Genomic DNA, 24726 nt, shown 5'->3' with positions numbered 1-24726 from the left:
CGGGAACAGATTTGGGAATTTTGCTGGTCGCGGGAGTACTTTAGCATTACGGGCACACTCCACAGACACGTGCCATGCGTGGAGGAACATTGTCCTGTTGAAAAGTGACATCACGATAGAGTCAGGTGAGAGGCAACGCGAGTGGCAGCAGGACGTTCGTGAGGTAAGTAGTACCATCAGAAATCCGTCATTCATTACCAGTCGTGAGCTCAAGTCTTACCCGATGGCTCACCACAACATGAAGACTGCTGTAAAACCACTGTGCTGCAAATCATTAGGAGATAGGGGCCTCTCCACAGTTGGTCACCATACTCGCCGACAGTGATCACCCGGGGTAGTGCACAAACGAGATTCATCACTGAACACAGCGGGACGCCATTCGTGAACAGGCCTGCAACAGTAATTCCCTGGTCCGGCAGCTGCTTGTCTCTATCAGTACCGTGCAATAACACAGTAAGTTGCAGAGAGCCCATTACTTGTTCTCGGATGGCAGGGACAGAAAGGAAGGTGTCACGATGTGTTGGTGCAAAATACGGCGATCCTCCCTTGAGGTGCTCGAGTGTTATCGACCGGAACCTTGACGAAGAGAACCCCAGCGCTCACGTCAACATGTGGTCAGCATCGGGCGACTCTCACATCCGTATCCCGAATAAATCTGATTATTGTGTCTGGCCAAACTGAGAGCCGTAAGGAGGCCCTTTACAAACTCAATCAAGTGCTGATAACGGTGTCCTTCGCTGTGATCAATGAACATACGATGCTGTTCACGTCCGTTAAAGGTCAGGCAACAACACTAAATATGAACAAAACTAATGCAGTCTGGCGGTCGTTCTGCCAGTCACGGAGAATATTACAAACCTTCACACACCTTTCGTTCCTAGACGTTACATGGGCAACACATCTACGTCTTTCAGAATCGCAGTTCGTGTTCCTACAATGAAGAATGACATGGTACCTGTGCCACCACATACACTGTTCTCATTTACTCTGTCCTAAAATCTTTATATAAATGATGAGTAGACTCTATTCCCAGAGTTTAAATGGACTAGATACCTTGTGGGAATAAATTGCTTCATTCTACAGGGTGTTCACCTCCCTGATCTCCAAATGCAGTTAAACAAAATATGAGACCCAGATAACTGAAGTTGCTGTTGCTGATGTAAAGTAACTCAAAAAAGTTTGGTACAAAAAATTAATACACTTCTGCATGGGGTCCATTCGAAAACCGTAAACTTTGTAGACTCTAGACGACATGCACTCTCAATCTGTGTGCACACATCATGTCTGTGGAGTTCATTGCAACTGAAATTCTTCCGAGAAGATAGCGAACACCAGGTACAGGCGAGGCACACACAATGTCTTCCCCAGAACCCCACAGGAAGAAATCCCGGATTGTGTGTGGATATCACGGTGGCCACTTGGTTGATCCACCACATCCCACAGATCGCTGTGAAAATGTTAAAAACCTGGAAGTCACGAGCATGTAAACTCCTGTGTGGCTCTGCACCATCCTGGTGGAAGCCGATAGCAAACTGCTGAAGCATATCCAGATGAACGGTTCATGTTATTAAATGCTCGATGAATAAAAATGGTCTCACTACGCTGTCTTTCACCAGTTCATACCACGCATTCATCTCTTCCCCATCTCTGACATGTTCTCGAAGACTGTGAGGGTTTTCCGAATCCCAGATGATAATGTTCTGGCGATTAACCTTCCTACATATGCGGTAAGCTGCTTCGCCCGAGAAAAACTTATTTCCTTCGCATTCGGGATTTTGCCTGAGCCCGTTCAACATCTCAATAGCAAATTCGTGGCGAAGTTGCAAGTCGATTCGCTGCAGTAATTGCACTATTTGAACTGTTTACGAATGCAATCGAAGTTTTTTATGCACCACCTAGTGAACAGCTGAGCGATGGATCTTTAGCTCTCCTGAATCTCTGCGAACTGATATACATGGCTTTATTTGGAAGATTTCTGTGATCTTCTCTACCATTTCATCAGACGTGTGTTCTTTCAAATGGTTCAAATGGCTCTGAGAACTTATATAAACTTCTTAAACCTAACTAACCTAAGGACATCCCACATAACCATGCTCGAGGCTGGATTCGAACATGCGACCGTAGCGGTCTTGTGGTTCCAGACTGAAGCGCCTAGAACCGCTGAGCCACACCGCCCGGCGTGCGTTCTTTCCCAGAACGCGACTCTCTTTTTACACGCTCAGTGGTTAGGAACTTTTCATATCAAACCTTAATCGTTTTAACGTCTGGTGCATCCATTTTAAGTTCACATTGAAATTGCTTTGGACAGCAACAGACGATTACGTTTCCGCGTACTACATCACGCACTGGGTTCTCTCTTGAGGCTTAGTCATTTTTGGTGGCTTGGCAGTTTTAATATCTGAAAGTAACCACAAGCAATGGTTTGGGAACAAATCCACATAATTTTCTGAGTTGCATTACACACTACTCTTATCACCTTCTAGTAGCCGATAACAGTGGAGAAGACAGGTCTTTTGAAAGAGTTCATATCTGAAAGTCAATCAGTTTAACGAACATACTGTTTTGTTTCTGCGAACGAATGTATCAACATCGCGTACCACTGTACATATGTGTGTTTTTTTTCTGGCTGCACAAATTTCGATACGCCATTACACATTTGCTCATAGATGACGCTTTGAAATTAGAGACGTCTTTGAAGCCACATACTGACATTCTATCTCTGCCGTAGATACATGCCATTAATGTTACTAATAAATTTATGGCTTCCCTCGAATGAAATACTGATCACGCATAACGCAGAACACCTTTCAACTGCATCCCATTACTTTTCCGTAACGCATTCCACTGCTTGGTTTGCAGACATTCATTTTGCAGCACACACCTCACAACTTCGCCCTCTGATCTAAGTTCCATATGAGTCGACCGTTTCCGAAGTCAGTTAACTTGTTTTCAGGAACGATAAAAAACAATCACTAATTTGTTATTTTTTTATTGTTATTTTTTATTTATTACAATTTACTTTAATATTCTGGATTTATATTTCCCATAAATCATTCAACTATATTTTTTTAAATAAATATTTTCCTTTCAACATAACTACTTTTGGAACTTTAATCTGAGAATAACGGTTTCTGGAAACGTTTTGATTTTAAAATGACGGGTACAACAGAAAAATAAAATGGACATTTCGTAATATTTATTCCTGGTACAAAATTATTATGACCACTGGAAGGTATGGCATAGTAGGTATCTTCTATTTAATTTTTTAGAAGAATTGCCATCAAGTTTATATTAAAAGAGTACATCACTATGAGATCACCACTTTTTTACATAAAATACTGATTTGCTTTTCCTGCTCATTAGGTATTCTCCGACGTCAGATTCTTTATCTAGTTCAGTTCCAAATTGCTGTTTCAAGATATTCTTGTGGAATAAAAGTTCTTTAATATCCATCCATCCTCGTCTATAGTGGTGCTGTACAAGAAGTGTTACATCTTTGAATTTTTTGTGGTTTTACCATAACACCTTTACTTACCTCTGCTGGTTTTACTCCCATCCAGGATTTATCCTTCTTGCAGATACTTTTACCACATCCTACATCAGTGTTATAATTTTGTTCCCCTTGAAGAGTAATAGTGCGCCGACCTTTCTCTTTGATTAATATCCTTTTTTAAGGCTTGATCTGAAAGTACCAAGAGAGGGAAGTTCCATGGCATCTGTAAGAGATGTCTTCCAATCAGCAAAATGTACATATTTTGACCCAACTTTGTGGATAGTCCTGAAGTTTGCGATAATGTCATAATAATCACTGAGGTTCAAGACAGTGCTTTTTGAACACAACTCGTTTTCAATCTGGCCCACCAGCTGTTACTGAATAATACGTGTTTGCGACAAAATTCAACTTGACACAGAGGTAAATACACAAAGCTAAACAAAATACGCAACGTTGAACAAAAAAAGTCGCAGTTATCTCATAAGATAAATTGATATAATGTTTAAAATGTCCTCTAAGAGCGATTTGACAAGTGTATTGAAATAACAAGTTTTGGAAATATATCTCTTTCAGAGCGTTGAATAAGCACTAGATATAACGGTTGTAGGTAATGCATTGTCGGGATTTAACGTCTACTGGAACTGCTACCATCATTGATATAGTGCAGACTGGAACTTCAGACAAACTCCGGAGCTATTTTTATAACGGAAATAGCAGCTACTGGAACTTGTATTGCGTTCTGAGCTGTGCAGCTCCAAGCGCGCTCTTTCGACGAATAAAAAAGTTAATGTTGGAAAAAATGTATTTAACGGGTTTTAGAAATGGGTGACTCATATTCCATAGGCTCCTATTCCATAGGCTTCAAACAGTAACTACAGAAACGTCAGTGGTTTACCAACTTTGTTTGCGTCATGACAAATTTGGTAAACAATGTTAATATTATTTCACACAGTTAAACAAAATAACAACACAGTATAGTTGAGATTAGGAATAAATTTGGCTCTACGCTTTGATTACAAACCCGTTTTCTTCAGTTCAATAAACGGTTTCGATGGTCATGATCAAGACGAGGTTGATCTGTCTTATTAAACTTAGTAAAAGAAGTAATTAAAATTTATAACCATGGCTGACATCGTCACATAAAATAAAAACATGTTGAACTGTGATGAACAATCATGGCACATATTGTAGGACTATCGTTCGCACACAATGGACGTTAATAAAACAAGTTTGCAATCGAAAACTTTTTCGGTCGTTACGTATTCTCAAACATTGGATCGCTGTTACTTTCAAGATGGGCGTGTCACCATTTTCAGCTGCCATTTTCAGATGTACGCAATCCATTCAAAAGATTCGTACATATTCGCAAGAAATACAGTTATGCACTTTGAATATTATGAAGTTGTCTAAAATTTTATGCCCAATTTTCTTCCTGGTGTATACGGCGTCAGCGCAGTTATTACGGTGGCAGCTTGAACTCACAATTACAAACCACAAACGTGCATTCGATCAGTCAGCTGTGTGCAGCAGTGTTCATTAGTGGGCCTGTGGCTGCCTTGTGTCTACGCGTGTCACAAATAGCAGTGGGGTAACTACTTAAAGTGTGCAGGAGATTCTTCAGAAGGTTTTGAGAAGAGAAAAGTGACTGCAAAGTCTGTCCTCCACACACTGGCTCCCGAAAAATAAAGAAGAAAAAAGACATTGAATTGGGGATACCTCCAGCGACTTCATAGAAATGCAAATCGTGGACAATTTTTTTCTGGAAAATAACTGAAGAGCCAGAGAAACTGGCACACATGCCTAATATGATGTAGAGCCCCCGCGAGCACGCAGAAATGCCGCAACGCGACGTGTCATGGACTGGTCTAATGTCCTGCAGGGCTGTCCGTAAATCCGTAAGAGTACGAGAAGGTGGATATCTCTTCTGAATAGCACGTTGCAAGGCATCCCAGATAAGCCCAATAATGTTCAAGTCCCAGGAGTTTGGTAGCCAGCGAATGTGCTTAAACACAGAAGAGTGTTCCTGGACCCACTCTGTAGCAATTCTGGGCGTAGGGGGAACGCATTGTCGGGCTGGAATTTCCCACCTCCGTCGGAATTCACAATGGACATGAATGGATGCAGGTTATCAGACAGCATGTCAGAGTTGTATCTAGACGTATCAGGGTGCAATATTACTCAACTGCACTCTCCCCACACCATTACAAAGCCTCAACCAGCTTGAACAGTCCCCTACTGACATGGAAGGTCCATGGATTCATGAGGCTGTCTCCATACTCATACACTTTCTTCCGCTCGATACGATTAGTAACGAGACTCGTCCCGACTGTGCAACATGTTTCCAGTCATCAACAGTCCAATTTCGGTGTCGACGGGCTCAGGCGAGACGTAAAGCTTTGCAATGTGCAGTCATCAAAGGTACAAAGTGGTCCTTCGGCTCCGTAAGCCCATATCGATGATGTTTCGTAGAATGGTACGCTCGCTGACACTTGTTGACAGCCCATCACTGAAATCTGCAGCAATTTGCGTAAAGGTTGCTTTCGTCACGCCGAATGATTCTCTTCAGTCCCGTTAAAACGTCTCCTTAGAAAAATTATACATGACTGTGCTTAAACTGACACACGATATTTTTTAGCGCAACGCAATCTGACTATCAAAAATCCCTACAAAAGAATGGCCCTGACTAACATTAGCCTATACCTTTCACAAATCACTTACCTCACAAAAATCTTCGTTACTCGAACTACTGCAATACAGCGAGCGCCACTACTGCCAGCTAAATAAAAGATTCAAACTACGGAAGGCACTAACTACTGATAGGTATAGTTAGCAAATGAAAGATTTTAATAGAGAACAAACAGTGTATTTACCTTAATAGTCAAAATATATATGGTATTTCATGACATCCAGTCTTACAAATTACAAAACTCCACCATCTCTCTCCCCACGTCCACCACTGCTGGCGGCTCACCTCCAACTGCACAACGCTACGCGCTGATAGCATCCTGCTGCCGCTGCACAACACTACAATGGCAGACAACAATGCAAACTAAACACAGACTGCGTACAGCACAGCCAGTGATTTTTTTACAGAGCGCTACGTGCCGGCGGCGTTACCAATAAAAAAACCTAAACAGCCTACTTACAAGTGGAAACGCGAATGAACAACAGCTAAACCAAGGTCTGGTTGTACGTACAGGGACCGTCGAACTTTGCGGAGGGTTGTTGTGAAAATATCATGAAATGAGTGGAAGACCCACTCGTGAGTTCTGAAGCGCTACCAGCAGTCCAGCTATCACCGTGACTGTGCGTTGTGTGTTAAAGAAAATCGGGAACAATGGGTGATTAGCTCCTCGTAAGTCACGCTAAGTGAAGAGTGAAGTAAAGAGCGAGGCCACTGGACGGTGCATGACCAGAAAAGAGTGACTAGGGGCGATGAATCACGATATATCCTGTGAATGAGGTTTGGGTTTGGCAAATACGCGTAGACGCTACCTGTCATCATGTGTAGTACAGCGAAGTAGGCAGGAGGTGGCATTATCGTACGTAGATGTTTTGTGGTCCACCTACACTACTGGCCATTAAAATTGCTACACCAAGAAGAAATGCACATGGTAGACGGGTATTCATTGGACAAATATATTATACTAGAAGTGACATGTGATTACATTTTCACGCAATTTGGGTGCATAGATCCTGAGATATCAGTACCCAGAACATCCATCTCTGGCCGTAATAACGGCCTTGATACGCCTGGGCATTGATTCAAACAGTGCTTGGATGGCGTGTACAGGTACAGCTGCCCATGTAGCTTCGACACGATACCACAGTTCATCAAGAGTAGTGACTGGCGTATTGTGACGAGCCAGTTGCTCGGCCACAAAACCAGACGTTTGCAGTTGGTGAGAGATCTGATGAATGTGCTGGCCAGGGCAGAAGTCGAAATTTTCTGTATCCAGAAAGGACCGTACAGGACCTGTAACATGCGGTCGTGCATTATCCTGCTGAAAAGTAGGGTTTCCCAGGGATCGAATGAAGGCTAGAGCCACGGGTCGTAACACATCTGAAATGTAACGTCCACTGTTCAATGTGCCGTCAATACGAACAAGAGGTAACCGAGACTTGTAACCAATGGCACCCCATACCATCACGCCGGGTGATATGCCAGTATGGCGATGACGAATACACGCTTCCAATGTGCGTTCACCGCAATGTCGCTGAACAGGGATGCCCATCATGATGCTGTAAACAGAACCTGGATCCATCCGAAGAAATGACGTTTTGCCATTCGTGCACCCAGATTCGTTGTTGAGTATACCACGCAGGCGCTCCTGTCTGTGTTGCAGCGTCAAGGGTAACCGCAGCCATGGTCTCCGAGCTGATAGTACATGCTGCTGCAAACGTCATCGAACTGTTCGTGCAGATGGTTGTCGTCATGCAAACGTCCTCATCTGTTGACTCGTGGATTGAGACGTGGCTGCACGATCCGTTACAGCCATGCGGATAAGACGCCTGTAATCTCGACTGCTAGTGATACGAGGCCGTTGGAATCCAGCACGGCGTTCCGTATTACTCTCCTGAACCCACCGATTCCATATTCTGCCAACAGTCATTGGATCTCGACCAACGCGAGCAGCAATGTCGCGCTGCAATAAACCTCAATCGCGATAGGCTACAATCCGACCTTTATCAAAGTCGGAAACGTGATAGTACGCATTTCTCCTCCTTACACGAGGCATCACAACAACGTTTCACCAGGCAACGCCGGTCAACTACTGTCTGTGTATGAGAAATCGGTTGGAAACTTTCCTCATATCAGCACGATGTAGGTGCGCCAGCGGCGCCAACCTTGTGTGATTGCTCTCAAAAGCTAATCATCTGCATATCACAGTATCTTCTTCCTGTCGGTTAAATTTCGCATCTGTAGCACGTCATCTTCGTGGTGTAGTAATTTTAATGGCCAGTAGTGTATTTCTCACAAGAAGGAGCTAAATGCGGAATGATGTGTTTACGAAATCATATATTTCGTTCACTAGAGGATCAGTTCGGAGACTACGGTTGTATCATGATGACAATGCACCCTGTCAAAAGCACCATATGTGACACAATGGTTTGTGGACAATAATGTTCATGAAATGGAATGGTCTGCCAAGAGTCCAGACCTGAATCGAATGCAACAGCTTTGGGATGAGTTGGGACGTCCATTACGCTCAGTCCCCAGGGTCCAAATCGGTACGTTTTCTGATTTCGGCCCTTGACGAAGAATGGCCAGCCATTCCGCCACATTCAGCCTGTCGCCAGTAGAGTTCAAGTCGTCACATAAGCCCCGATACTTGTGATCAGAGTGTGTATGACGTGAAGAACGTGGATAAATTCTAAATCCTGACAGATATACACTGAGGTGGATGTGGGTGCACGACGGGAATTAACAGACTTTGGATGTGGAATGATATTTGGAGCTAGACGCGTGGGAAATTGTATTTCGGAAATCGTTGGAGAATTCAGTATTTCGAGATCCACAGTGCAATAGTATGCTGAGATCACCAAATAAGAGACTTTACGCCTCACCACGGGCAACGCAGTGGCCGAAGTCCTTGACTTAACGGCTGAGAGCAGCGGCGTTTGCGTAGAGACGTCAGCGCTAACATGTAAGCAACACTTCATGAAATAGCCGCGGAAATCAACACGGGACGTATGACGAATGTATCTGACGTTAATGGGCTGTGGCAGCAGACGACCGACGCTCGTGCCTTTGCTAACAGTTCGACATCATCTGCGACGCCTCTCCTGGGCTCGTAACAAATCTGTTGGACCCTAGACGACAGGAAAACAGTGGCCTGGTAAGGTGAGTCACGATTTCGGTTGGTAAGAGATAGTGGTAAGCTTGACTGGGGCGGAGAGCCCTCGAAGCGATGGACCCAAGTTGTCAACAGCAAACTGAGTAAGCTCGTGGTTCTTCCATAATGGTATCGGCTGTGTTTACGTGGAATGGACTGGATTATGATTGACTACTAGGAGACCATTTACAGCCATTCATGGACTTCGTCTTACCAAACAACGGTGGAATTTTTGTGGATGACACTGTGCCATGATACCGGGTTACAATTGTTCCAGAATCGTTTGAAGACTATTGTGGACAGTTCGAGACATTCAGATAACCGGACATGAATCCCATCGAAAATTTATAGGACATAATAGAGGGGTCAGTTTATGCACGTGAGACACCCTGCTAAAGCTGCAGGGCAGCACAAGTAGTTGGAATTGTGGAAGGGGGCACGAAAGAGCGGCCGTCAGCTACACTCCAAACAAAACACTACTTAGTTGTCCAAATATTACAGCGCCAGTTCTAAGCTTGACTATCGACAGAAAACGTCTTTAATTCTAAAACGGCAGAAGGCCCATGAATTAAATACAGAAGTTTCCAGAGAGCTCGGTCTGCCCTTCAAGTCTTAACTTTCGCTTAGGTGAGACAAGAAGTCGGCCCAACTATACTCGATCCTCCGGCAACACAAACTAGAGACAGACAGACGACTTGCTAACCACCGAGCAGTATACAAGAATTCCAAAGCCAAAACGTTACAAACATAGCCACCCACAACCAAAAATACATTAAGCTGTCAAAACTACACACCATGTCGGACAGCGATAACAGGCGAAGAGAGGACATTGCCTGAATTTACGGCATTGACCACGGTAGGTAACCAGAACACTAATGACCACAAGGCAGAAAATTCCACTGGTGCACTTGAACTTCAATCCGACAAATATAGTTAATTTCACGACACGGAGGCTAAATCTTCACCAACTGGAACACTCGCTGTTGCTCCCAAGAATACCGCTAACAGCAAACCATCAACCAAGGGGACAACGTGAAGAGACGTGGCTTCGGTAATTACGTAAATCACCACTCAACTTGAATGTCCTGGGTCGGTGAGACACGAACCTCGTAGCACTCGTAAGAGCCCCCACACACACTCCGACACTGCATAGAGACTGCCAGTGGGGCCGGCCGACTGCACTGCATGGAGACTTATTCGCTGATCCGCTCCAACCGACCGACTGGCTGCACACCACCAACCCAGAACTATAAGCACCAGGCCAAAGATGGTATACGGTGCTAATATCGATACACACCGCTGCTGCCACACGTAGAAAGAGGAGGAACCACGGAATAACCGCAATAACCGCGGGATACCAAACGAAGAGTAACAGCCAAATTTTAAAGCAACGCGGGTAAGCCGGGTTCAGCACGGCTCAGCACGGAATTCTCCACTGACAACACTTTCGCAATTATGGACGGCTGCAGGGGCAGCATAGCTCAATATTTCTGCAGGGTATAGCCAGCGACTGGTTGAGTCCATGCTACGTCGAGTTGCTGCATTACTCCGGGTAAATAGGGATCTTGTGCGCTACCTACATCTACATCTACATCCATACTCCGCAAGCCACCTGACGGTGTGTGGCGGAGGGTACCGTGAGTACCCCTATCGGTTCTCCCTTCTATTCCAGTCTTGTATTGTTCGTGGAGCGAAAGATTGTCGGTATGCTTCTGTTTGGGCTCTAATCTCTCTGATTTTATCCTCATGGTCTCTTCGCGAGATATACGTAGGAGGGAGCAGTATACTGCTTGACTCTTCGGTGAAGATATGTTCTCGAAACTTTAACAAAAGCCCGTACCGAGCTACTGAGCGTGTCTCCTGCAGAGTCTTCCACTGGAGTTCATCTATCATCTCCGTAACGCTTTCGCGATTACTAAATGATCCTGTAACGAAGCGCGCTGCTCTCCGTTGGATCTTCTCTATCTTTTCTATCAACCCTATCTGGTATGGATCCCACACTGCTAAGCAGTATTCAAGCAGTGGGCGAACAAGCGTACTGTAACCTACTTCCTTTGTTTTCGGATTACATTTCCTTAGGATTCCTCCAATGAATCTCAATCTGGCATCGGCTTTACCGACGATCAACTTTATATCATCATTCCATTTTAAATCAATCCTAATGCCTACTCCCAGCTAATTTATGGAATTAACTGCTTCCAGTTGCTGACCAGCTATTTTGTAGCTAAATGATAAGTGATCTATCTTTCTATGTATTCGCAGCACATTACACTTGTCTACATTGAGATTCAATTCCCATTCGCTGCACCATGCGTCAATTCGCTGCAGATCCTCCTGTATTTCAGTACAATTTTCCATTGTTACAAGCTCTCGATACACCACAGCATCATCCGCAAAAAGCCTCAGTGAACTTACGATGAACTATTAGGAGGTATCTCATGACATTTGGTACCTCAGTATAAACTACGTGCTGGGGTGGTGCATACATGCCTGTCGTTGGCAGTGTTTGCAGAAGCCAAGGTTCCGAATACGAATCCCAGTCTGGTGCGCTCAATCTAACAAGGGAACTTCCCGATCGCACCCCCCTCGGATTTAGTTATAAATTGGCACAGTGGATAGGCCTTGAAAAACTGAACACAGATCAATCAAGAAAACAGGAAGAAGTTGTGTGGAACTATGAAAAAGATAAGCAGAATATACAAACCGAGTAGTCCATGCGCAATATATGCAACAGCAAGGAAAGTGTGACCTCAGGAGCGCCGTGGTCGCGTGGTTAGCGTGAGCAGCTGCGCAATGAGAGGTCCTTAGTTCAAGTCTTCTACCGAGTGAGAAGTTTACTTTTTTATTTTCGTAAAGTTATGATCGGTCCGTTCGGTCATTGACGTCTCTGTTCACAGTAATAAGTTTAGTGTTTTGCGTCCGCACCGCAAAACCAAGCGATTAGTAGACGAAAGGACGTGCCTCTCCAATGGGAAACGAAAACATTTGATCTTAAGGTCATAGGTCAACCGATTCCTCCACAGGTAAACACGTCTAATATATTCTGTACGACAGTGGTGACGGTATGTGCTTCACATGACAGGAATATGTTGTCGAACCACCTAACTTGTACACTTGGCACTTGGCACTTGGTGAATGGGTAAAAAGATTCTTCTACCTTGCCCGATTTAGGATTTCTTGTGGATGTAATAACCACTCTCAAAAAAGGGATGAAAGCAGAACAGTTTGTCAGATAATAATAGTCTGAAAATAAAAAATCAAACTTATCAGTGGACGAAAGACTTGAACGAAGGACATCTCATTCCCTAGCTGCTCACGCTAACCACGGGACCACGGCGCTCCTGAGCTCACAGTATCTTTGATGTTAGATATCTTCCGCATGGACTACTCAGTTTGTATATTTTCCTTATTTTTTTCATAGTTCCACACAACTTGTTCCTGTTTTCTCGATTGACCTGTGTTCAGTTTTTCAAGGCCTATCCACTGCGCCAACTTACAACGAAATCTGAGGCGGGTACGATGGGAAGGTTGCCTTGTAAGAACGAGTAGTCTCTCTGGTAAATTAAGATTATGTTGTTGTTGTGGTCTTCAGTCCTGAGACTGGTTTGATGCAGCTCTCCATACTACTCTATCCTGTGCAAGCTTCTTCATCTCGCAGTACCTACTGCAACCTACATACTTCTGAATCTGTTTAGTGTATTCATCTTTTGGTCTCTCTCTACGATTTTTACCCTCCACGCTGTCCTCCAATGCTAAATTGGTAATCCCTTGATGCCTCAGAACTTGTCCTACCACCAGATCCCTTCTTCTTGTCAAGTTGTGCCACAAACTTCTCTTCTCCCCAATCCTATTCAGTACCTCGTCATTAGTTATATCATCTACCCATCTAATCTTTAATATTATTCTGTAGCACCACATTTCGAAAGCTTCTATTCTCTTCTTGTCCAAACTATTTATTGTCCATGTTTCACTTCCAGACATGGCTACGCTCCATACAAATACTTTCAGGAACGACTTCCTGACACTTAAATCAGTACTCGATGTTGACAAATTTCTCTTCTTCAGAAACGGTTTCCTTGCCATTGCCAGTATACATTTTATATCCTCTCATCAGTTATTTTGCTCCCCAAATAACAGAACTCCTTTACTACTTTGAGTGTCTCATTTCTTCATCTAATTCCCTCAGCATTACCCGACTTAATTCGACTACATTCCATTATCCTCGTTTTGCTTTTGTTGATGTTCATGACACTGTGCATTCCGTTCAACTGCTCTTCCAAGTCCTTTGCCGTCTCCGACAAAATTACAATGTCATCGGCGAACGTCAAAATTTTTATTTCTTCTCCGTGGATTTTAACAGCTACTCCGAATTTTTCTTTTGTTTCCTTCACTGCTTGCTCAATATACAGATTGAATAACATCGGGGAGGCTACAACCCTGTCTCACTCCCTTCCCAACGACTGCATCTCTTTCGTGCCCCTGGACTCTTATAACTGGCATCTGGTTTCTGTACAAATTGTAAATAGCCTTTCACTCCCTGTATTTTACCCCTGCCATCTTTAGAATTTGAAAGAGAGTATTCCAGCCAACATTGTCAAAAGCTTCGATTAAGATTAATATGTTGGAATTTGTGGATATGTTCGTTTTACGTCATGGTTCACCGGACTTTCAAGACGCCTACTGAACTTCACGAAACCGCGGCAGCGATGACTGGTGGTGTGCCGTAACCAACGGCGGGGGCGGCGGACCACATCGTGCTGCGGAATAAAGCGGACAGAAAGCAGCGCAGCGGGGACCCTCTTAAAATAATTAGGCGGCGCGAGCAGAGGAGAGGATCCGGGCCGGACCGGGCCGCCGGGAACGCGCCGGTAAACGCCGCCAATAAGAAGAGGCGGCGCCGCCAGAGACGGAGACGGAGCGTATCTGAGAGGGGGGCGGGTCGGCGCGGCCACTGGGCACGAGATGCGAGATAGCGCCAGCCGCAGCCGCAGCCGGCAGCCGCTCAAGGTCGTAAAAATTTACATTCGCGCAGCCCGCTGCCGCTGCCGCAGCCAGGAATGCCGCCGCGGGCTGCCCGCTAGGATTCGGCTCGCCACCGCTCGGCTCCCGTCTTGCACCGCGGTAGCTCAACGCCGCCGAGGCAGCTCCGCCAATGGAATGTCGGACGGCACGTAGCTACGAGGGGCGTTTGAAAAGACAGTGCAAAGTCCGAGAGATGGCACCACCGGCGCGTATCGAGGCCATGTTTAGGTAGTAGCATCTTTGGAAAGAACGCACACCAAGTTTCAGCCATAGACTTACTAAATAAAAACTTGACCGCTCATTGGCGCTGGTGTCGCGTCCCCACAATGAACGTGATAGAAGCCGTCATTTATAGGGAAGCAGTGCGTAAACAATGTTACTGTGGTGTCACCGCCAGACACCACACTTGCTGGGTGGTAGCCTTTAAATAGGCCGCGGTGCGGTAGTATACGTCAGACCCGCGTGTCGCCACTATCAGTGATTGCAGACCGAGCGCCGCCACACGGCAGGTCTAGAGAGACTTCCTAGCACTCGCCCCAGTTGTACAGCCGACTTTGCTAGCGATGGTTCACTGACTTCTACGCTCTCATTTGCCGAGACGATAGTTAGCATAGCCTTCAGCTACGTTATTTGCTTTGACCCAGCAAGGCGCCAGTATCCGTACTATTGATATTGTGAATCATGTACCTTAAAGAGCGACGTTCTCCATTAATGGATTAAAGTTAAGTATTCCACCAGCTACCTCCGTTTTTCTCAATTCTAATTCCCTTGTCATGTTCCAGACCTCACGCCAGCCTGCGTGAGCTAAAACGCGTGCATTTCGGCCTCCTTTAGTTATACGGGTTGGCTCTCCTGCCAACCACAACAGTTACATTTCACAGGTCAGTCATTTATGGTTGTTTCTTACTTTCGTTACTTGTATACAGGGTGGTACAAAAAGGTACGGCCAAACTTTCAGGAAACATTCCTCACACACAAATAAAGAAAAGATGTTATGTGGACATGTGTCCGGAAACGCTTAATTTCCATGTTAGAGCTCATTTTAGATTCGTCACCTAGGTTTCCACCTACGCTCAATGGAGCACGTTGTAATGATTTCATACACGATACTCTACCTGTGCTGCTAGAACATGTGCCTTTACAAGTACGAGACAACATGTGGTTCATGCACGATGGAGCTCCTGCACATTTCAGTCGAAGTGTTCGTACGCTTCTCAACAACAGATTCGGTGACCGATGCATGGGTAGAGGCGGCCTCCACGCTCTCCTGGCCTCAACTCTCTTGACTTTCATTTATGGGGGCATCTGAAACCTCTTGTCTACGCAACTCCGGTACCAAATGTAGAGACTCTTCGTGCTCATATTGTGGACGGCTGTCATACAATACGCCATTCTCCAGGGCTGCATCAGCGCATCAGGGATTCCATGCGGCGGAGGGTTGATGCATGTATCCTCGCTAACGGAGGACATTTTGAACATTTCCAGTAAGAAAGTAACAAAGTGTTTGAAGTCACGCTGGTACGTTCTGTTGCTATGTGTTTCCATTCCATGATTAATGTGATTTGAAGAGAAGTAATAAAATGAGCTCTAACATGGAAAGTAAGCGTTTCCGGACACATGTCCCCATAACATACTTTCTTTCATTGTGTGTGAGGAATGCTTCCTGAAAGTTTGGCAGTACCTTCTTGTAACACCCTGTATACTATTTTCATGGAGAAATAATACATCAGGAGCGTTTGATTTTGTTTAGGTTTCCCCTTACAAATGATTTTCGAAATCGGAAATGGATAGTTGCTGCCCGGAGAGAGAACATCCAACCGACAGCAAATCATTTGCTGTGCTATCTTCATTTTGAAGAAAATTGTTATATGGAAAATTATGTAAATAGACGTCAACTGAAGGACGATGCTGTGCCGACAGTATTTGGATTTCCAACTCATTTGGAAATCGTGCAATGTAGGCCTAGGTTAAATAGTGTGGAAATACTGTCAGTGTGTATAATTTTGAACGTTCCTTTTCCAGTTTACCAAGGCAATGAAATATATATTAACTATGAATCAGGGGTAGGTCGAATAATTGCGTTTAGATACTTAACATGTGTTGGCAGGTGGTGATTATACTTCGTAAATGGTCAAATATTTGATTAAATGTTGCAAACTCAACCACTTTCAGAGGTGCTATCAGTGTTAAAAACTAATGTGCGAATGAAATTCCTATGGTATTTAAAGTGATATGAGTTATTACAATTAATCATACCAAAATTCGAGTGTAGGCAATACTGTGCTTAACAAAAGTAAGCGGGCAAAACGTACACAGTAGTCGGCAAATAACAAACAGGGCCTGAGAGGAAAATTACGTGAATTAAATAATAATCGTAGTGTCTGCTACTTTAAAAGTTTCATGTAATTATCTAATGCCAATAACTCGATGTAAACTCGCTCCACCTTGTCAGGAAAGAGCCTTGTATTCTTAAATTTCGCGGCTCTATGTAGACGTATTTCGGAAATTAGGAAACTTCATTCATTTAAGTATACTTTTAAAATAGACTCGAATACTCAGTACTTTTTTAAACAAACATGTTTTTAATTAGTGCTTAATTTGCTCTTGTTGCGTCTCATATGCGTCAAATCACAACCCGCAAATGGCGGCGATCAGCTGCTTCAATTGGAGGACAGTTGCCTCGCTTTCCCGCTACGGCGTGGTAGGGGCTTGGTTTCAGCCATATGCGTCTATTTCTTTGTGTTTGGCATTCGTGTGAATCGTCGAGTGATTGTCAAAAAATGGACGAAAAAGAATTTCGTGTGGTGATTAAACATTACTTTATGAAAGGCAAAACGCCTCAGGAGACTAAAGAGAAGCTTGATAAACATTACGGTGACTCGGCACCTTCGATTAGGACAGTTTATAAATTGTTTCAAAATTTTTGGAGTGGCCATATGGGCACAAGTGTTGCTGAAGTTCTGGACGCCCTGTGGAGGTTATGGCTCCAGAAATCATTGATAAAATCCATGGTATGGTGATGGATGACAGAAGAGTTAAGGTGCGTGAGATTGCTAGTGCTGGGGCTTCTCGAAAGAATATGTACATAATATTTTGCATAAGCATTTGGACATGAGAAAGCTATCAGCACGATGGGTTCCGTGGTTGCTCATGCTTGACCAAAAACGTGTGAAGTGTTGCAGGGATGGTTTTCAGCTGTTCAGGAAGAATCCGCAGGACTTCGTTTCGTCACTGTGGATGAGACACGAATACATTACTACACTCCTGAGACATAGAACAATCTAAAGAATGGGTTACGAAGGGAGAATCTGCACCAAAAAAGGCGAAGACCATTCTTTCGGCCGGAAAGTTTATGGCGACTGTCTTTTGTGATTCGCAAGGGATAATCCTCATCGACTATCTGGAAAAGGGTAAGACTGTTACAGGTGCATATTATTCATCGTTATTGGACCGTTTTAAAACCGAGCTGTAAGAAAAACGCCTGAGATTGGACCGCATAGAAGTCCTTTTCCATCACGACACTGCACCAGCACAGACCTCAGCAGTTGTGGTCGCAAAATTAATGGATACAGGATTCCAACTCGTTTCACATCTCCCCTACTCTCCAGACTTCACTCCCTCGGAATACTGTTTGTTCCCCAATTTGAAGAAATTGCTGGCGGGTCAATGATTTTATCCAAACGAGGAGTTCAGTGCAGCAACTAATAGCTATTTAGCAGACTTGGACAATTCCTATTATTCGGAAGCGAACAAAAAATTAGAACAGCGTTGGACGAAGTGTATAAGTCTAAAAGGAGACTATGTCAAAAAATAACAAAAGGTTTACCCCAAACAAGTAACTAGTTTTTATTTATGAACGGACTTTTCAAACGCGGCTCGTACCTGAACGATCTCTGCCAAATAAGCTCGCTTCTTAACGTGTGTGGAACGTGTGAGCGAGAAATATCTGCTAATATCAACAGCGGTTTCTAATAAAATTAAATGCCAGTATCGTCTCACTTGGTCGTCTATACTTGTGATTTGCTGTCAAAAAGGTCACTGTTAACAATAATTGAAGGAGTACTGCAACTGCTGCTTTCCAATATGAAATTGTTACTACAGTCTATATAAATAAGAATTTAAATGTTGCTTTGTTCAATGTCGTGCACCTCAGAAAGTTCCTGAGTGATTGCTGTTCAATTTAGAATTCTAAAAGGGTTTGTGTGTTTACACTACTGGCCATTAAAATTACTACACCAACAAGAAATGCAGATGATAAACGGGTATTCAGTGGACAAATATATTATACTAGAAGTGACATCTGATTACACTTTCACGCAATTTGAGTGCATAGATCCTGAGAAATCAGTACTCAGAATAACCACCTCTGGCAGTAATAACGGCCTTGATACGCCTGGGCATTGACTCAAACAGTGCTTGGATGGCGTGTACAGGTACAGCTGCCCATGCACCTTCAACACGATACCACAGTTCATCAAGAGTAGTGACTGGCGTATTGTGACTAGCCAGTTGTTCGGCCACCATTGAACAGACGTCTTCAGTTGGTGAGAGATCTGGAGAACGTGCTGGCCAGGCCAGCAGTCGAACATTTTCTGTATCCAGAGAGGCCCGTACAGTACCTGCAACATGCGGTCGTGCATTATCCTGCTGAAATGTAGGGATTCGCAGGGATCGAATGAAGGATAGAGTCACAGGGCGTAGCACATTTGAAATGTAACGTCCACTGGTCAAAGTGCCGTCAATGTGAACAAGAGGTGACCGAGACGTGTAACCAATGGCATCCCATACCATCACGCCGGGTGATACGCCAAAATGGCGATGACGAATACACGCATCCAATGTGCGTTCACCGCGGTGTCGCCAAACACAGATGCGACCATCACGATGCTGTAAACATAACCTGGATTCATCCGAAAAAAAGGACGTTTTGCCATTCGTGCACCCAGGTTCGTCGTTGAGTATACCATCGCAGGCACACCTGTCTGCGATGCACCGTCAAGGGTAACCGCAGCCAAGGTCTCCGAGCTGATAGTCCATGCTGCTGCAGACGTCGTCGTTCGTTCAGATGGTCGTCCAGATGGTTGTTGTCTTGCAAACGTCCCCATCTGTTGACTCAGGGATCGAGAAGTGGCTGCAAGATCCGTTACAGCCATGTGGATATTATGCCTGTCATCTCGACTGTTAGTGATACGAGACCGTTGGGATCCAGCACGGCGTTCCGTATTACCTTCCTGAACCCACCGATTCCATATTCTGTTAACAGTCATTGGATCTCGACCAATGCGAGCAGCAATGTCGCGATACGATAAACCACAATCACGATAGGCTACAATCCTACCTTTCTCAAAGTCGGAAACGTGATGGTATGCATTTCTCCTCCTTACACGAGGCATCACAACAATGTTTCTCCAGGCAACGCCGGTCAACTGCTCTTTGTGTACGAGAAATCAGTTGGAAACTTTCCTCATGTCAGCACGTTGTAGGGGTCCTGACCAGCGCCAACCTTATGTGAATGCTCTGACAAGCTAATCATTTGCATATCACAGCATCTTCTTCCTGTCGGTAAAATTTCGCTTCTTTAGCACGTCAACTTCGTGGTGTAGCAATTTTAATGGCCAGAAGTGTAGATACCTAATTTTTTAATATACGATGTTTAATAAACATATATTTAACTTATTGAGATTTTTTGTACCAACTCCATCATTAAATTTGTCTAAATTTGTATACTACATACATTTAAAAAATAAGTGCTCGCTGATGCTAGTGAAACGTTGTCCAAATTTCAAAGCAGTCGGTCAAAAACTTTCAGAAGTTTGTGATTAGCGACATATTCATACTCTATGTAAGAACAAGCGTAGATGTTGGTTTCTTCATTATCTCAGAGTTCCTAGAGTCCTTCATGGACTCCTTTCAAATTTTGACAAAATGTTGCACTCGAATACTCAAGTACTTTTACGTATTTCCTGCAACGCCATGTGGTATATATGTAGTATGTATACGAGGACTATTCGGAAAGTAAGGTCCGATGGGATGTGAAATGGAAACCACAGTGAAAATACGATGAAGCTTTGCACAGATGTGTTGGGCAGTGTCTCTAGTATGCCCGTCGATCGCGTTACAGTGCTCTTTCCATTTCTGAGCGCACAGTGAGATGCCTACAACAATAGTGTCCCCCGCCAAGTATGAGATTTCGCCTGATGTCAAGCAGCCCACATAACATAACTGGCATACGTTTCCTCCTGCATGACAATTCTAAGCCGCACTCTGAAGGTATAATGAATATGATCCTACAGCGTTTTCGATGGGAGATATTTGATCACCCACAATAGAGGCCGTAATTGAATCTCCCTGCGTTTCATCTCTGCTCACATGAACCGTTAGCTATGAAGACAACGTCCTGGCACAGACAGCGAGCTGTAGACCAGCGGAGAGAATTGGCAGGCGGCTTGCTTCTATGACGAGGATGTTGGAATGCTGGTACAACACTGCGACAAATGACGAAATCGGAGCGGCGACTATGTAGAGAAATTGCTGGCAGGTGTAGCTGTTGTAAATAAAACATTTTTTTGTGTTCACAGTGTTTTCCATTTTGCGACAGATCAGACCTTACTTTCCGAATAAGCCTCGTATAATAAAAGGGGAAATGTTATAAAAGTGTCGATTTGTTCAAAATCGTAAATATCCGGAAGTTCTTGACCGAGTGCTTTGAAATTTTGACATAGCGTTGAATTCCAATATGTACTTATGTTTAGGTACGTAATCCTTTAATGTAGGCATATTTTTAGCATATATAATATATATAAATGTACGTGTAATACAAAAAGGGAAAACATTGTTACCAAAAATCTCAAAATGGACCTTCTCAGTTTATTTCAAACGTTCAGACATTACTGGATAAACGATTAGACATGTAAATAAATGAGAAACCTAGATGACAAATAGGAGGTAGTATTTATCGCTTATTGGCTTGTGAAAGAAGGAGACAGACAGAAAAAAGGGGAGGAGGTGATAGACTGAAAAAGGAGGAGCGAGGGAAGTGGCAGGAAGAGACAGAGAGGGGAAGGAGGTGATTGACAGAAAGATGAGGAGCAAGGGGAGAATGACAAAGAGAGGGGGAGGGGAGGTGGACAGAGATCGGGGAGAGAACGAGATTACGATCTGTGTCCAATTCCATATATACAGGGTGTTTCAAAAATGACCGGTATATTTGAAACGGCAATACAAACTAAACGAGCAGCGATAGAAATACACCGTTTGTTGCAATATGCTTGGGCAACAGTACATTTTCAGGCAGACAAACTTTCGAAATTACAGTAGTTCCAGTTGTCAACAACAGATGGCGCTGCGGTCTGGGAAACTCTATAGTAAGATATTTTCCACATATCCACCATGCATAGCAATAATATGGCGTTGTCTCTGAATGAAATTACCCGAAACCTTTGACAACGTGTCTGGCAGAATGGCTTCACATGCAGATGAGATGTACTGCTTCAGCTGTTCAATTGTTTCTGGATTCTGGCGGTACACCTGGTCTTTCAAGTGTCCCCACAGAAAGAAGTCACAGGGGTTCATGTCTGGCGAATAGGGAGGCCAATCCACGCCGCCTCCTGTATGTTTCGGATAGCCCAAAGCAATCACACGATCATCGAAATATTCATTCAGGAAATTAAAGACGTCGGCCGTGCGATGTGGCCGGGCAACATCTTGCATAAACCACGAGATGTTCGCAGTGTCGTCTAAGGCAGTTTGTACCGCCACAAATTCACGGAGAATGTCCAGATAGCGTGATGCAGTAATCGTTTCGAATCTGAAAAATGGGCCAATTCCTCCGGAAGAAATGGCGGCCCAGACCCGTACTTTTTGAGGAAGCAGGGACGATGGGACTGCAACATGGGGCTTTTCGGTTCCCCATATGCGCCAGTTCTGTTTATTGACGAAGCCGTCTAGGTAAAAATAAGCTTCGTCAGTAAACCAAATGCTGCCCACATGCATATCGTCGTCATCAATCCTGTGCACTATATCGTTAGCGAATGCCTCTCGTGCAGCAATGGTAGCGGCGCTGAGGGGTTGCCGTGTTTGAATTTTGTATGGATAGAGGTGTAAACTCTCGCGCATGAAACGATACGTGGACGTTGGCGTCATTTGGACCGCAGCTGCAACACGGCGAACGGAAAGCCGAGGCCGCTGTTGGATCGCCTGCTGCACTAGCTGCGCGTTGCCCTCTGTGGTTGCCGTACACGGTCGCCCTACCTTTCCAGCACGTTCATCCGTCACGTTCCCAGTCCGCTGAAATTTTTCAAACAGATCCTTTATTGTATCGTTTTTCGGTCCTTTGGTTACATTAAACCTCCGTTGAAAACTTCGTCTTGTTGCAACAACACTGTGTTCTAGGCGGTGGAATTCCAAGACCAGAAAAATCCTCTGCTCTAAGGAATAAACCATGTTGTCCACAGCACACTTGCACATTGTGAACAGCACACGCTAACAGCAGAAAGACGACGTACAGAATGGCGCACCCACAGACTGCGTTGTCTTCTATATATTTCACATCACTTGCAGCGCCATCTATTGTTGAAAATTGTAACTACCTTAATTTCAAAAGTTTGTCCGCCTGAAAATGTACTGTTGTCCCAATCATATTGCAACAAACGGTGTATTTCTATCGCTGCTCGTTCAGTTTGTATTGCCATTTCAAATATACCGGTCATTTTTGAAACACCCTGTATTATAAACTGTGATCTCTCTTTTCTTTCTTTCCTGCTTAAGCGGACTGAGCGACAGTAAAGCGTTGCCTGGTACAGTTAGTTCGTATGGAGTTAATTAACTGCACCACGTTGCAATGTTTGCTCAGTGGTGTAACACTGCCTTGTAAACAAATTGTTTTCGCATTTTATTTGCTCAGAAGTTGTATCTTTGTGTGACGCAAACTGCCTGGAAAAAAATGTAAGTATTGGACAAAAATTCCGAAAAAAAACAGAGAAATGAATGCTTGACTATAAACGCAGAGGATAGCCAAGCCTGCAGGTAGCGCTGTATTACTTTATCACGAACAGTGGTCAGAACAGTGTTCCTAGTACAATGTGAGTTAATTATTCGGAGCTAAATGACTTGGCATATTGTTGGTGATTGTACAGTGAGTCCTTTCGTAATAAAGGCTGCTGAAGTGTTTGGAGTTTCAAGAGACACGAGACACCGCACTGAAGATTTATACCGCATACAGTGAGAGCGGTAAAACATCATCGGCTCAGCCACAATGCGGACACGGTGTGTTAGTGATCGTCACGGGTGATCATTCAAAACGATTGAGACAAATATAAGACGACGCTGCAGAAGTCATTGCAGAACGGAATCTCGCACTCTCGAATCCTGTCAGTACAGAAACAACACTGATGGAGCTCCATAATCAGGTAGCTCTGGGGCGAGCTGGAATTACAAAACCGCTTATCAGTGAAGCAAATGCCCGTTGTGCCTGTCAGTACAGAAACAACACTGATGGAGCTCCATAATCAGGTAGCTCTAGGGGAGCTGGAATTACAAAACCGCTTATCAGTGAAGCAAATGCCCGTTGTGCCGAAGTCATAAAACCTGGACTATAGAGCAGTGGAAGGATTTCATTTGGTTGGATGAGTCTTGTTTCACAATGCTACCAACTTCTGACAGAGTTTACGCCCCAAGTGTGAAACATAGCAGGTATCGGTGATAATTTGTGTAAAAATTTCGTGGTATTACATGGGCCCAATGGTTCCTCTACTAGGTCGCATTATTGCCAAGAAAAAAGGGGCCCTTTTGACTGATCAGGTCGACCCCATTGTACAGTGTTCGTTTTCCAATGGTGATGCTACGCCCATCTTCAAACTGCTAGCATCGTCCAGGACTGGTTTTGTGAGAACGAAGTGTCGATTCTTCCGTGGCCAACACAGTCCCAAGACTGAGCTTTTGTGATCTACTTTGGAGAGAAAGGTGCGTATTCGCTATCTGCCTCTGTCATCGTTACCTGAAGTTGCTAATATTTTCCAAGAAGAACGGTGTAGAATTCCCTAGAAAATAGTACAGGACTGTATTTATCCATTTCGAGACGATTTTGAATGCCAAAAAATTTCGAACACTGTATTAGACATGGTAATGTGTTGGGTGTATCGTGGTTCCATATTTTTGTCCACTCCCTGTGTTAGTGATCCTTCGACATGCTGTGTTTACTCTTGAGCACTTTGTGTTGAAAATGTGTCGTACCTTCTATGGCTGAAGAGACAGCTTCCACAGAATGCCACTAATATCTTATGTTTTACCAGAAACATGACAACAAGCCCTGTTTGAGTACGTTGTTCCTTTAATGATAAGATAAAAACGCCGTTGGTCTTTGTGAGTTGTAAATTA

Source organism: Schistocerca gregaria, chromosome 6 (assembly GCF_023897955.1).
Source record: "Schistocerca gregaria isolate iqSchGreg1 chromosome 6, iqSchGreg1.2, whole genome shotgun sequence".
In the NCBI taxonomy this organism is placed as follows: domain Eukaryota; kingdom Metazoa; phylum Arthropoda; class Insecta; order Orthoptera; family Acrididae; genus Schistocerca; species Schistocerca gregaria.
The sequence above is the reverse complement of the archived record's forward strand: the minus strand, read 5'-3'. Positions refer to the sequence as shown.